This window comes from Odocoileus virginianus, chromosome 2 (genome assembly GCF_023699985.2).
Source record: "Odocoileus virginianus isolate 20LAN1187 ecotype Illinois chromosome 2, Ovbor_1.2, whole genome shotgun sequence".
Lineage (NCBI taxonomy): Eukaryota > Metazoa > Chordata > Mammalia > Artiodactyla > Cervidae > Odocoileus > Odocoileus virginianus.
Genome location: NC_069675.1, coordinates 30328560 through 30342709, shown reverse-complemented (window position 1 = coordinate 30342709; position 14150 = coordinate 30328560).

Here is a 14150-nt window from a genome sequence, read left to right as displayed (position 1 = left end):
GGAAGAGAGTTCCAGAAAAACATCTATTTCTGCTTTATTGACTATGCCAAAGCTTTCAACTGTGTGCATCACAATAAACTGGAAAATTCTGAAAGAGATGGGAATACCAGACCACCTGACCTGCCTCTTGAGAAACCTGTATGCAGGTCAGGAAGAAACAATTAGAACTGGACATGGAACAACAGACTGGTTCCAAATAGGAAAAGGAATACGTCAAGACTGTATATTGTCAGCCTGCTTATTTAACTTATATGCAGAGGACATCATGAGAAACGCTGGGTTGGAGGAAGCACAAGCTGGAATCAAGATTGCCGGGAGAAATATCAATAACCTCAGATATGCAGATGACGCCACCCTTATGGCAGAAAGTGAAGAGGAACTAAAAAGCCTCTTGATGAAAGTGAAAGAGGAGAGTGAAAAAGTTAGCTTAAAACTCAACATTCAGAAAACTAAGATCATGGTGTCTGGTCCCATCACTTCATGGGAAATAGATGGAGAAACAGTGGAAACAGTGTCAGACTTTATTTTTGTGGGCTCCAAAATCTCTGCAGATGGTGACTGCAGTCATTAAGTTAAAAGATGCTTACTCCTTGGAAGGAAAGTTATGACCAACCTAGATAGCATATTAAAAACCAGAGACATTACTTTGTCAACAAAGGTCTGTCTAGCCAAGGCTATGGTTTTTCCAGTAGTCATGTACGGATGTGAGAGTTGGATTATAAAGAAAGCTGAGTGCTGAAGAATTGATGCTTTTGAACTATGGTGTTGGAGAAGACTCTTGAGAGTCCATTGGACTGCAAGGAGATTCATCCAGTCCATCCTAAAGGAGATCAGTCCTGGGTGTTCATTGGAAGGACTGATGTTGAAGCTGAAACCCCAATATTTTGGCCACCTGATGTGAAGAGCTGACTCATCTGAAAAGACCCTGATGCTGGGAAAGATTGAGGGCAGGAGGAGAAGGGGACAACAGAGGATGAGATGATTGGATGATATCACCAACTTAATGGACATGAGTTTGGGTAAACTCTGGGAGTTGGTGACGGACAGGGAGGCCTGGCGTGCTGTGGTTCATGGGATCACAAAGTCAGACATGACTGACTGAACTGAACTGAATAACTTATAATGGAACAGAACCTAAAGCTGTACCCCTGAAACTAACACAATTTTGTAAATCAACTATAGTTAAACAATTATTTTAAACAGATGCTTACTGTCTAGTGGAAAGAAACACAGTTGTACACTGCAGAGTAAAAGGTGGTATGATGGGTATCAGAAGAGTGGTATATCCAAGTGTGACACAGAGAAGATAAATAAGGCAAGGTTGTTTAGATGGGAAAGAGTATATTGTTAAGAAAATCTCCTAGAAGAGAGGACAGCTCCAACTACCACTGGCATATAATTGGGATTTATTGGTTAAAGAAAGGAGAAGGCAAAACGAACAGCAAGATGAAAGACACTAAAGCATATGGCTGTATGATGTGTATAGGAACTAAATACTCCAGTATTAGAGTATAACTTATTACAATGGATATGGCTGCTGTTTCCTTTTTAGAGTCTCTAGATGGTAAGGAGAGGTTATACCATGGAAAACTGGTGTGCCATGCTGAGAAGTTTGAACTTAACATATAATTATCAGGTAGCTCTGAGAGCACTGTACCAGGGGGAAGTGGCAAAATCATATATGAAACTTAGAATGGATCACTCTAGGTAGAATGAGATGGATATGCTAGAATGAGGAGGAAGGAGAAGAACAAAACAGGGGGAGAGAACTTGAACTTGTTAAAGGACTTGAAGTGAAAGTTGCTCAGTCGTATCTAATTCTTTGTGATCCCATGGACTATACAGACCATGGAATTCTTCAGGCCAGAATACTGGAGTGGGTAGCTGTTCCCTTCTCCAGGGAATCTTTCCAACCCAGGGATCAAAAACAGGTCTCCCACATTGCAGGTGGATTCTTCACCAGCTGAGCCACAAGGGAAGCCCTAAAGGACTTGAGGTTGAATACAAATAAAGAGTGGAAAGGCTGCTTTCCTAAAAATATTTAGGAAGCAAACCAGCAAAAAACCCTGGCCATTGGAATTTCTCATTTGAATTTATTTAGCATCTTCAGCTAAGAGATTTCTGTTTTGTTTGGAGAAGTTTTAACTTAATAAAATAAAAGGATACTAAACCTTCACTAGTAAGCACAATCCTGCCCTGGGATAGGACTCAGGCCTCAAGATAAATGCATCATGTAAATAATTATGCCATGTTCATAGCACATTGCAGCCACACGGTGAGTTCATGCAGAAATGATAGGCCCTTAATTAAATGTACTTGATGCGATTTTTTTTTTGTTTGTTTAATGAGGAAACCTGCCTCCCACTACTTGGATCACAGAAAGTAATACAGGAAGGTACTCTGGTGCCACATCAGTACACATTTGCCATTACAATGTATACATTGCTAAATCAATCTGGTGATTTTATGTACAGACTGATTTAATGAAAAGTGTGAATTATTTCTTAAAATTGAATACATAATCTATTAACTATGAATATGTTAAATATATATTAAATAAGCATATATTAATTATTGATCAGGTTAACAGGGAAATAGTAGTAAAGCTCTTATGTCTCATGATATTTTAAGTGTCTTTAATCACAAGGCAAGAAACTTTTATATTTTCTTTCCATGCCTACACTTGATTTCCTTGTGTATAATTTTTAGTAAACTTTTAATTTAGAATTTTTAAAATCAACAGAAAAGATACATACACAGTACAGAGTTCCCATGTATCTGTAATCCATTTTACCTGATATTAATATCTTATACTAACCATGATGTATTTGCAAAAATGAAGGGATTAACATTGGTGTATTACTACTAAGTAAGCTACAGAATTTGCTCTGATTTCACATTTCTCCACTAGTCCTTTTCCTGCTCCTGGACACAGTTTAGGGTACCACACTGCATTTAGTCTCCTCTACTCTACGGCAGTTTCTCAGTCTTTGCTATTTCTCATGATCTTGGCTATTTTGAGGAGTACTCTCTGATGTTTCTCTCATGATCAGATTGAGACTGTGCTTTGGGGAGGAGGAGCACAGGGATAGAGTGCCCGTCTTTGTCATCCTTTGAGGGGATACATGACCACAATGTGACTCATCACTGGGTATGTTAGCCATGATGGCTTAAGGTGGTGTCTGCCATGATTCTCCACTATCTTTCCTTTCTATATACTCTGGTCTTCAGGAGAGGCGCTAAGTGCAGTCCACACCCAAGATATGGGAAGTTATCCTTTACTTCCTGGAGGAGGAAATACCTATGGAAATTACTTACAATTGTCTTTAAAGGAAAATATGTCTCTTCTCCTTCACTTATGGCAGGAGGAGAAGGGGTTGACAGAGGATGAGATGCTTAGATGGCATCACCAACTCAATGGGGTCGCAAAGAGTCAGACAGGACAGTGACTGAACAACAACAACACACACACACACACAAAACGAGGTTGCTCAGTCATCTCCGACTCTTTGCGACCCCACTGGACAGTAGCCTTCCAGGCTCCTCTGTCCATGGGACTCACCAGGCAAGAGTACTGGAGTGTTGCCATTTCCTTCTCTGAACAACAACTACCCCCTTATTTGTCTAAGCATTTATATCAGTATGGACTCATGGACATTTATTTTATACATTGCATTATAATTTAATAGTAATGTTATTTTTTGCTCAGACTGTTTAACCTTTGGCCACTAGGGACTCTTTCAGACTGGCCTCTGTTCCCTTTGGTATGTCCACATAATTTTGCTTTTTGAACATTTCATTACTTTCTGACCCTAGAAGGTGCTCCAAACTCATCTTGAATAATCTCTTCCCCTGCCTTAGAATTAGCCTTCTCTCCAAGGAGTCCTGGGCTCTTGTGTTAGAGAATGATATTAAGCAATCAAATCTGTACTACAATGCTTTTTGAGAACACTTTGTTTTTCCATTGCTTATCTTGTATTCTAAGAGCAAACCACAAAGTCATCCTGTCCTGTCATTTTTGTCCAAAAAACAGCTGTGATTGGATATCTATTTTTTTTAATTTTTTATTAGTTGGAGGCTAATTACTTTACAATATTGTAGTGGTTTTTATCATACATTGACATGAATCAGCCATGGATATACATGTATTCCCCATCCCGATCCCCCCTCCCACCTCCCTCTCCACCCAATCCCTCTGGGTCTTCTTTTGTAAAAATACAAATGCCTAGTCCCATTGCTGGAAACTGTGACTCAGTGAGTCTGTGGTTGTGGATATTGGCCTGGTGGTGTCAGTATGGCATGTATTCATGAAATATGTTATGAAAAATAGTTTAGGGATTACTGTATACATAATTGTGCTCAGACGCTTCAGTCATGTCTGACTCTTTGTGACCCTATGGACTGTAGCCTGCCAGGCTCCTCTGTCCATGGGATTCTGCAGGCAAAAATACTAGAGTAGGTTGCCATGCCCCCTTCCATGGGATCTTCCCAACCAAGGTATCAAACCCATGTCTCTTATGTCTCATGAGTTGGCAGGCAGGTTCTTTACCACTAGCATGAGCTGGGAAGCCTGAATAATACTGGAGTGGGTGGCCATGCCCTCCTCCAGGTGTACAAAATTAGTTCCCTTCATTTTATAGTGGAACCAAATGAGGCCTGGAGAATGAAATACATGCCCAAAGGAACACAGCAAAGGAAGTTACATCTGCATACCATACATCAGATATTTTCCATGCTTATCTCCTCAGTGTGTTTTTACTCATACTTTTTAAATAAGTGAGTCTCAACTCTGGATTTTGCTGGAAGAGCTTTAAAAATCCCTATGTCCAGAACCCACTCTTAGAAATTCTGATTTAAATGGCCCTGAGTGGTACTTAGAAACTAGGTTTTTTTTTAAACTAGGTTTTTCTACTTAGAAACTAGGTTTTCCTTAAAGCCTTACAGATGATATAATGACCAGCCAGTGTTGAGAGTTATTACTTTGAATGAAACAACTCAATTCTATGAGAGCTCAGGTATTACAGATTGCATTTTCTTTATTGTGGCATTTCTGAGTAATATTTTATTTGTATTGAACAATTTGATACCCCAGGTTCATCAATTTAATTTGACAAACATATCAAGCATTTACTTTGTGTTTAGTGTGGTGACAGACTCTCTGGGGAGGAAGAGATTAAGAACGTGAATCAGAAAAAAAAAAAAAAAAAAAAAGAACATGAATCAGTTATAGTCTCTTGCATCCAAGAGTTTAAACTATGATGCAGATGGGAAGTTCATATGAATACAAATAAGTAGAATAACAGGTAGGTGAGTGCTAAGAAGAACCTAAAGTGCTGGGCAGGAAAACGGGGGTTCAAAGGAATAAGAAAATGGTACCTTCCTTCTGAGACTATTATCCTTCATGGATGGACTTTGCCAAAGCTATAACTTTTCAAGGAAGCCAGAAGTCACGTTATTTTGTGTGAAAAGTCCATTAGCCTTGTGCTTTTGCTAACATGGTTATCACCCTGGTCTTGATTAAGCTCCCTCAAGCAGGATGCTAAGCAAACAATGTTAACAATGAATCCAGCTGTAAGAAAACTTACGTTATTTTTAGGAATCTTGACTGAAAATTGCTTTGTACCATCACTAGGCAATGCTTTTATTACTGTTTCTACTGCTGGCAAATGAGATTACGTGTTGTAGGAATTATGCATAACTGCACTCTTTTTAATATTTGCTACTGTAATCATTTCTGTAATTATGATACAGAAGCTACTGCTGCAAGCTGTTCCAGTGGATGGCCATTTCACTGAGTCCTAATGATGCTATCTGCTGAAAATTCCATCTGCAAAGACCCTGCCAGCAAGTTCCTCCCTGGTGATATGAGGCAGATAAGCTTTATCAGATGCTGTTAATGAGCTTGATTTATGATACTGGTAGTTCAGTCTGACAAGCTATTTTGGGTTTCAGACATTCACATTCCAGCCTTTGGTAGGTCCTCCCTCATCCCTTGGGAAGAGAAAGAAACCTGTCAGAATTTGAAACCAACAGGCATTGGAACATCATCACAGTGTTCACAGACCACATTTTCTTTTAACTACTACCTCCTAGGTGCAATGCCAAGTCATGTAATCCTTGTCAAGAACAAGGAGTCCTGGAGTCTTTAACATAAAGACATAAATTAACATAAAGCTGTTAATTGAATAATAAAGACTAATTATTAATCAAGAAATGCCTTCTACATTAGCTGTGGAAATTGCCTAAACCATCACGATTAATGGATCTATTACCTGTTTCCACAAACTGGGGTGATGCCCCAACAGCTGCTGCTTGCTTGGTTTAGTCTGTAGCTCATTATCAGTTATTATTCTTCCTGATTCATACTGTGGCCAGAAAATGTGTATGTAAACAGTGTATAAGCACATCCCAAGGAAAAAAAAAATGAACCCAAACTAGAGTGACATATTAATAAAGAACATAGTAGCCCACAGTAGTGTGATCTGTGGGAGAATTTCCTCTTCCCCAAAACTGTCCTCCAAACACCAGTCTGAGTACCATGGTGTCTGGAATTCTGGCCTGTGAGCTATGGAAATAATTCTGCTCTCTCCAAGCACCTGTTGAAAAGTTCAAATATTATGGGAGACCAGCACAGTAAGTTCTCACAGGTTTATGTAATTCTTTTGCCCTAAACTAATTATGTCAACTTGGCCAAAGTATAATGGACCATCTTCAAGCTGTACTGAACCCTTCCATGATGAAGTGTCATAGTGAGAAGCTAGAGGCTGTTAACAAGTGTTCAGGACTTGAATTGGTGTTAGTCCATTAAATGTGTACATTCTTCTTACAGTTCTGAGTTTTCATTATGGTACAAAGCAAGGAGTGGTTAGTCACTCAGTCAGGTCCGACTCTGTGACTCCATGGACTGTAGCCCACCAGGGCTCCTCCGTCCATGTAATTGTCCAGGCAAGAATATTGGAGTGAGTTGCCATTCCCTTCTCCAGGGGATCTTCCCCACTCAGGGACTGAATCTGCATCTCCTGCATTGCAGGCAAGTTCCTTACTGAGCTACAGGGAAGCACTTCAAGCTTTGAAATTCAACACTTATTGCATGAGAGGATAGAGTAGGCTCATACATGGGAGAAGACACTAGGAGAGGAGAGGAGAGAGACCTCCAAAGAAGCACGTTATCACTGTCATAAAGGAGATTCTCATATGACTTTTATTTGCTGGGTAGTAATTCATCTGGGGTCATTAGAGCATGATTGACTATAGCATCTTCTGAGTTCAAAGAACGCTTTCCCTATCACTTGTATAATAAGTTTGATGGGGGCTGTACCACTTGTCTCTGCCAACACTTAAAAGTCCTTTAGATCAGACAGAAACAGCATAGGCACAAGGCAGTCACCTCCTGACAAGTCCTGCTGAAGTTTGATAACCTTTTAAAATTCTTGTCCATACTTGTTGCTACTTTTTCTCTCACCCCTCTTTCATTTGAATTTGAATAGTAACCCACAAACAAGCTTCTAGTCTTTTCTGTTTTCTTCACCTAATTTCTGCTTTTCTTTCCTCCTCTATGTTCTTCTCCATATCTCTTTGTATACAGCTCTCTGGTTAATAAGTAGATCATGGTACCAAAATAAAAGGGCATGACATACTTTTTCTTGGTAACAAGCTTAAGGTTTAACTAAAGAGATAATTATGGGAAATATTTTTTAAATGAGATGCAATTTCTACCATTCTCCTGCTAGAACACCCTACTTTCTTTTTACGTTTCTCCACACATATATTCCTTCATTCACCTTTGGAAAATGCAGATGAGAGTACTGACCTGACTAAAAACAGAAATCATGGGAGGAATTCATTTAAACATTAACCTTCTAATGGTCACTTGTAGGCACCCAGTTTATTAAGAATAGCAGTATTCTTCTAGCCCTGTTTATTTTGTATCACTGGAAAGTTTTGCTCTCTGTCTAACCATACTAAAAATTAAAAATATTTCATGAGTTAGATCACTTTAACAATGACATCATTCAAACAGTGTCACCTAGGTAATGGAATAATTGCCATAGCAACAAAGCCTTTATCTTTCAGTAGCTATAAAAGTTTGACAGATGGGAGAGACTGATTGAAGATTTAAAGCAGGACATAAATGTAACACATCTTAGTGGCCAAAGTTGTAGTGATATCTTACAAATTGCTATCTTTTTATACAGATTAAATTGAATGTGAAGTATATATATTGCTATTTATTTCCAAGTTAATTTCACTCTTGACTGAAAGAATATTCTGTTCTTTGAAAAACTGAGATCAGATTATTAAATGGAATGACATTAATAGAAGAATGTTTAAAAAATTATAAAATTTTTACAGTAGTAAGACTGCTACAGAATAATTGTTCTTATTCTAACTAATTAAGTATCTGTAGTTTTTGCAGCTATAACCTGTCCCTGACAGGAAATTCTGTTAAACTATATTTTCTTTCATTTCTGACTTTACAACTTTAGTTTTGACTTAAATGTTAATCATGTTTGTGTCTCTGCATTTATGGGTTTGTGTGTCTATATGTTTGCCTTTCCTTCATAGTTAAAGAAGGTCAACAAACAACTGTTTTGATGACCAAAGATCTTCAGGGCTCTAGGGCAGATTTGAAGAAAAAGAGAAAGTTTATTTAATAATAATGTATTCCTTGGCACTTCCAGGAACGGAGAAGTTGAATAATAAAAGCATTTAGACTATTAAAATAATCATTTATAAGTAAATAATGTGTATGGCTCCTCTGTCCATGGGATTCTCCAGGCAAGAATACTGGAGTGGGTTGCCATTTCCTTCTCCAGGGGATCTTCTCAACCCAGGGATCGAACTCATGTCTCTTGTTTGAATTGACAGGCAGGTTCTTTATCAACTGTGCCACCTAGGAAGCCTTTATACATATATACATACATATATAATGTATAAATAATGTGTATATACATTTTCATATATTCATCTACTAAAAAAAGAATTTTTACAATATTCCATCAAGGCCTTGAAAAAAAATAAGCATTAGTATGCAATAATTTGATAATATTTGTAAATAGCACTCACTCCTTTTAAGATTTTTTTTGTCTTTTCCAGCTTACTGAAATTTATGTAATGACTTGAAAAATTGATTATAAGATTTGTCATAATTTAAACCCAAGCAGAGAGACAAGTCTATATTACACACCTATTCTTAAACACAAAATAATGACACAAGATTTATTCCACTGGTCACAGCCAAAATCCACAAAGTGCCTTTATTTTTGGCCCTTACAACTGAGAGCAGATTCCAATCAAATCCATAATAATGGAATTGTTCTGTGGAATAATGTGATTGTTTACATGTTGTATGTGTGTGTGTGTATGTTCGTGTTTTTGTCAGGCTTTTCTTTAGTTCTCTGGCAATCTTTACAAATTGTATTATAACTTCTTTATCTGTTCAGGCAAATAAATTAAGGTTCATTTCATTCAGAAGCCAAAGCTCTCCCAAAAGAAGCCATTGAGCAGATTGTAAAAATTGGTCAGACCTCAAGAGGTTACCAGTGAAATTAAAGAATGTTTCACTCCATGTTGACCTTGATGCAGGGCTATCAGAAGGACAAAGCATGAGCTTTAAAGTAATAGAAACATATTTTAATATTTGAACCACAACTTACTAGCTGTAAGTCCCTGCTCTTTCAGCCAACAGTTTCTCATTAGAAAAATTAGAAAAATACCTACTTCTTGGGCTGTTTGAATATTACTTGATTTACAATGAATACTGAGAAGTACCTAGGAGAGTGCCTGGCACACAGTGGATATTCAGTAAATATTGACTCCCTTCACTTTTATCTTTATAATTTTACAATGCCTTGGTTCTAGCTATAATTAATGTTGGAACTGAGGTGGCTTAAAGGAGGAAATGATCAATTTAAACCCAGTCTGAAATACACATCTCCAGGGCAGAGGGAAACAATGGAAGGCTAATGAACTAATATATGCTGGCAGCCCATGAGATGTGCAAATGAAATTCTCCCCAAGATCATTTCGTAGGTCAGCAGTGAAGAATTAGTTTCTTCTTGGTTTCAAGCAACCTTTCCTAAAGAAATTATGGAAGATTAAAAAAGTTTCTTAGTTGCTGTGGATCAAGCTTTGGCAGAGTCATTACAAGTTCTACAGTTTGGTTCAAAAAAATTTATTGTGCCAGTAGATACTTAAAACACATTCAGTCAGTTCAGTTCAGTCGCTCAGTCATGTCCGACTCTCTGCAACCCCATGGACTGCAGCACACCAGGCCTCCCTGTCCATCACCAACTCCCGAAGCTTTCTAGGATTCATGTCAATCAAGTTGATGATGCCATCCAACAATCTCATCCTCTGTCATCCCCTTCTCCTACTGCCTTCAATATTACCCAGCATCAGGGTCTTTTCCACTGAGTCAGTTCTTTGCATTAGGTGGCCAAAATACTGGAGTTTCAACTTCAGAATCAGTCCTTCCAATGAATATTCAGGACTCATTTCCTTTAGGATGGACTGGTTGGATCTCCATGTAGCCCAAGGGACTCTCAAGAGTCTTCTCCAACACCACAGTTCAAAAACATCAGTTCTTCAGTGTTCAGCTTTCTTTATGGTCCAACTCTCACATCCATATAGGACTATTGGAAAAACCATAGCTTTGACTAGATGGACCTTTGTTGGCAAAGTAATGTCTCTGTGTTTTAACATGCTGTCTAGGTTGGTCATAGCTTTTCTTCCAAAGAGCAAACATCTTTTCATTTCATGGCTACAGTCACCATCTGCAGTGATTTTGGAGCCCAAGAAAATGAAGTCTGTCACTGTTTCCATTGTCTTCCCATCTATTTGCCAAGAAATGATGGGACCAGATGCCATGACCTTAGTTTTCTGAATGTTGAGTTTTAAGCCAACTTTTTCACTCTCTTCTTTCACTTTCATGAAGAGGCTCTTTAGTTCTTCTTTGTTGTATGCCATAAGGGTGGTGTCATCTGCATATCTGAGTTTATTGATATTTCTTCCAGCAATCTTGATTCCAGCTTCTATTGGAATCAGTAGAATCAAGATGGCAGAGTAGAAGGATGTGCACTCATCTTCTCCTGTGAGAACTCCAAAATAACAACTTGCTGCTGAACAACCATCGACAGGAGAATGTTGTATCCCACCAAAAAAAAAAAAAAAAAAGACATAGCCCACGTCCAAAGGCAAAGAAGCCCCAGCAAGACAGTAGGAGGGGCAAAACTGGATTTAGAATCAAACTCCATACCCACCAGAGATGCTCAGAGGGCTCAAACAAAACCTTGTATGCACCAGGAGACCCCACAGAGACTGAGCCAGACCTTCCTTTGAGTGTTTGAATGTCTCCTGCAGAGGTACAAGTCAAAAGTGGCCTGCCAAAAGGCAGGGGCTCTGGGTGCAGCAGACCGGGGTGTGGCATAAGCCCTCTTGGAGGAGGTCACCATTAACCCCACCACAAAGTTGCCACTACTTATACAGGACTGGGGAAACAGACCCTTGGAGGGCACAAACAAAACCTTGTGTACACCAGGACCCAGGAGAAAGGAGCAGTGACCCCACAAGAGACTGACCCAGACTTGCCCTGAGTGTCCAGGAGTCTCTGGCCAAGGCATGGGTCAGCAGTGGCCTGCTGTAGGGTCCAGGGCACTGAGTGTGGCATTGCATACACTGGACCTTTTTAAGAGGGTCATTATCTTCATTACCTCCATCATAGTTTGGCCTCAGGTCAAATAACAGGGAGGGAACATAGCCTCCCAAGGACAGAAAATTGAATTAAAGATTTACTGAGCATGGCCCCACCCATCAGTACAAGACTCAGTCAGTTTCTCCCATTAGGAAGCTTCCATAAGCTTCTTATCCTTATCCATCACAGGGCAGACAGAATGAAAACCATAATCATGGAAAACTAATCAAACTGACCACATGGACTACAGCCTCATCTAACTCATTGAAACTATGAGCCATGCTGTGTAGGGCCACCCAGGATAGATGGGTCAAGGTGGAGAGTTTTGAATAAATGTAGTCCACTGGAGAAGGAAATAGCAAACCACTTCAGTATTCTTGCCTTGAGAATACCATGAACAGTATAAAGAGGCAAAAAGATAGGACACTGAAAGATGATCTCCCCAGGTCAGTAGGTGCCCAATATGCTACTGGAGATCAGTGGAGCAATAAGCCCAGAAAGAATGAAGAGACAGAGACAAAGGAAAAACAACACTCAGTTGTGGATGTGACTGGTGATGGAAGTAAAGTCCAATGCTGTAAAGAACAATACTGCACAGGAACCTGGAATGTTAGGTCCATGAATCAAGGCAAATTGGAAGTGGTCAAATAGAAGATGGCAAGAGTGAACATTGGCATTTTAGTAATCAGTGAACTAAAATGGACTGGAATGGGTGAATTTAACTCAGATGACCATTATATCTACTACTGTGGGCAAGAATCACTTAGAAGAAATGGAGTAGCCCTCACAGTCAACAAGAGTCTGAAATGCAGTACTTAGATGCAATCTCAAAAATGACAGAATGATTTCTGTTCGTTTCCAAGGCAAACCATTCAGTATCACACTGATGCAACTCAGTGCCCCAACCAGTAATGCTGAAGAAGCTGAAGTTGAAAGCTTCTATGAAGACCTATGCGACCTTCTAGAACTAACACCTGAGAAAGATGTCCTTTCCATCATAGGGGACTGAAATGCAAAAGTAGGAGGTCAAGAGATACCTGGAGTAACAGGCAAATTTGGCCTCAGAGTACAGAATGAAGCAGGGCAAGGGAGAACAGAGTTTTCCCTAGAGAACACACTGGTCATAGCAAACACCCTCTTCCAAAAACACAAGAGATGACTCTATACATGGTCATCACCAGATAGTCAATACCAAAATCAGATTGATTATACTCTTTGCAGCCAAAGATGGAGAAGCTTGATACAGTCATCAAAAACAAGACAGGGAGCTGACTGTGGCTCAGAACATGAACTCCTTATTGCCAAATTCAGACTTAAATTGAAGAAAGTAGGGAAAACCACTAGACCATTCAGGTATGACCTAAATCAAATCCCTTATGATTATACGGCAGAAGTGACAAATAGATTCAAGGGATTAGATCTGATAGACAGAGTGCCTGAAGAACTATGGATGGAGGTTCGTGACATTGTACAGGAGGCAGTGATCAAGACCATCCCCAAGAAAAAGAAATGAAAGAAGGCAAAATGCTTGTCTGAGGAGGCCTTAAAAATAGTTGAGAAAAGAGAAGCTAAAGGCAAAGGAGAAAAGGAAAGGTACATCCATTTAAATGCAGAGTTCCAAAGAATAGCAAGGAGAGATAAGAAAACTGTCCTCAGTGATCAATGCAAAGAAACAGAGGAAAACAATAGAATGGGAAAGACTAGAGATCTTGTCAAGAAACTAGAGACACCAAAGGAACATTTCATGCAAAGATGGGCACAATAAAGAACAGAAATGGTATGGACTTAACAGAAGCAGAAGATATTAAGAAGAGGTAGGTAGCAACAATACACAAAAAACTATACAAAAAAGATACTCATGATCCAGATAACCAGGATAGTGTACTCATTCACCTAGTGCCAAACATCCTGGAATGTGAAGTCAAGTGGGCCTTAGGAAGGAGCACTACAAACAAAGCTAGTGGAGGTGATGGAATTCCAGTTGAGCTATTTCAAATCCTAAAAGATGATGCTGTGAAAGTGTTGCACTCAATGTGCCAGCAAATTTAGAAAACTCAGCAGTGGCCATAGGACTGGAAAAGGTCAGTTTTCATTCCAATCCCAAATAAAGGCAACGCCAAAAAATGCTCAAACTACCACACAATTGCACTCATCTCACACACTAGCAAAATAATGTTCAATATTCCCCAAGCCAGGCTTCAACAGTATGTGAACCCTGAACTTCCTGATGTTCAAGCTGGATTTAATAAAGGCAGAGGAACCAAAGACCAAATGGCCAACATCTGTTGAATCATTGAAAAAGCAAGAAAGTTCCAGAGAAATATCTACTTTGCTTTACTGAGTATGCCAAAGCCTTTGACTGTGTGGGTCACAACAAACTGTAGAAAATTCTTAAAGAGATGGAAATACCAGACCACCTTACATGCCTCCTAAGAAATCTGTGTACAGGTCAAGGAGC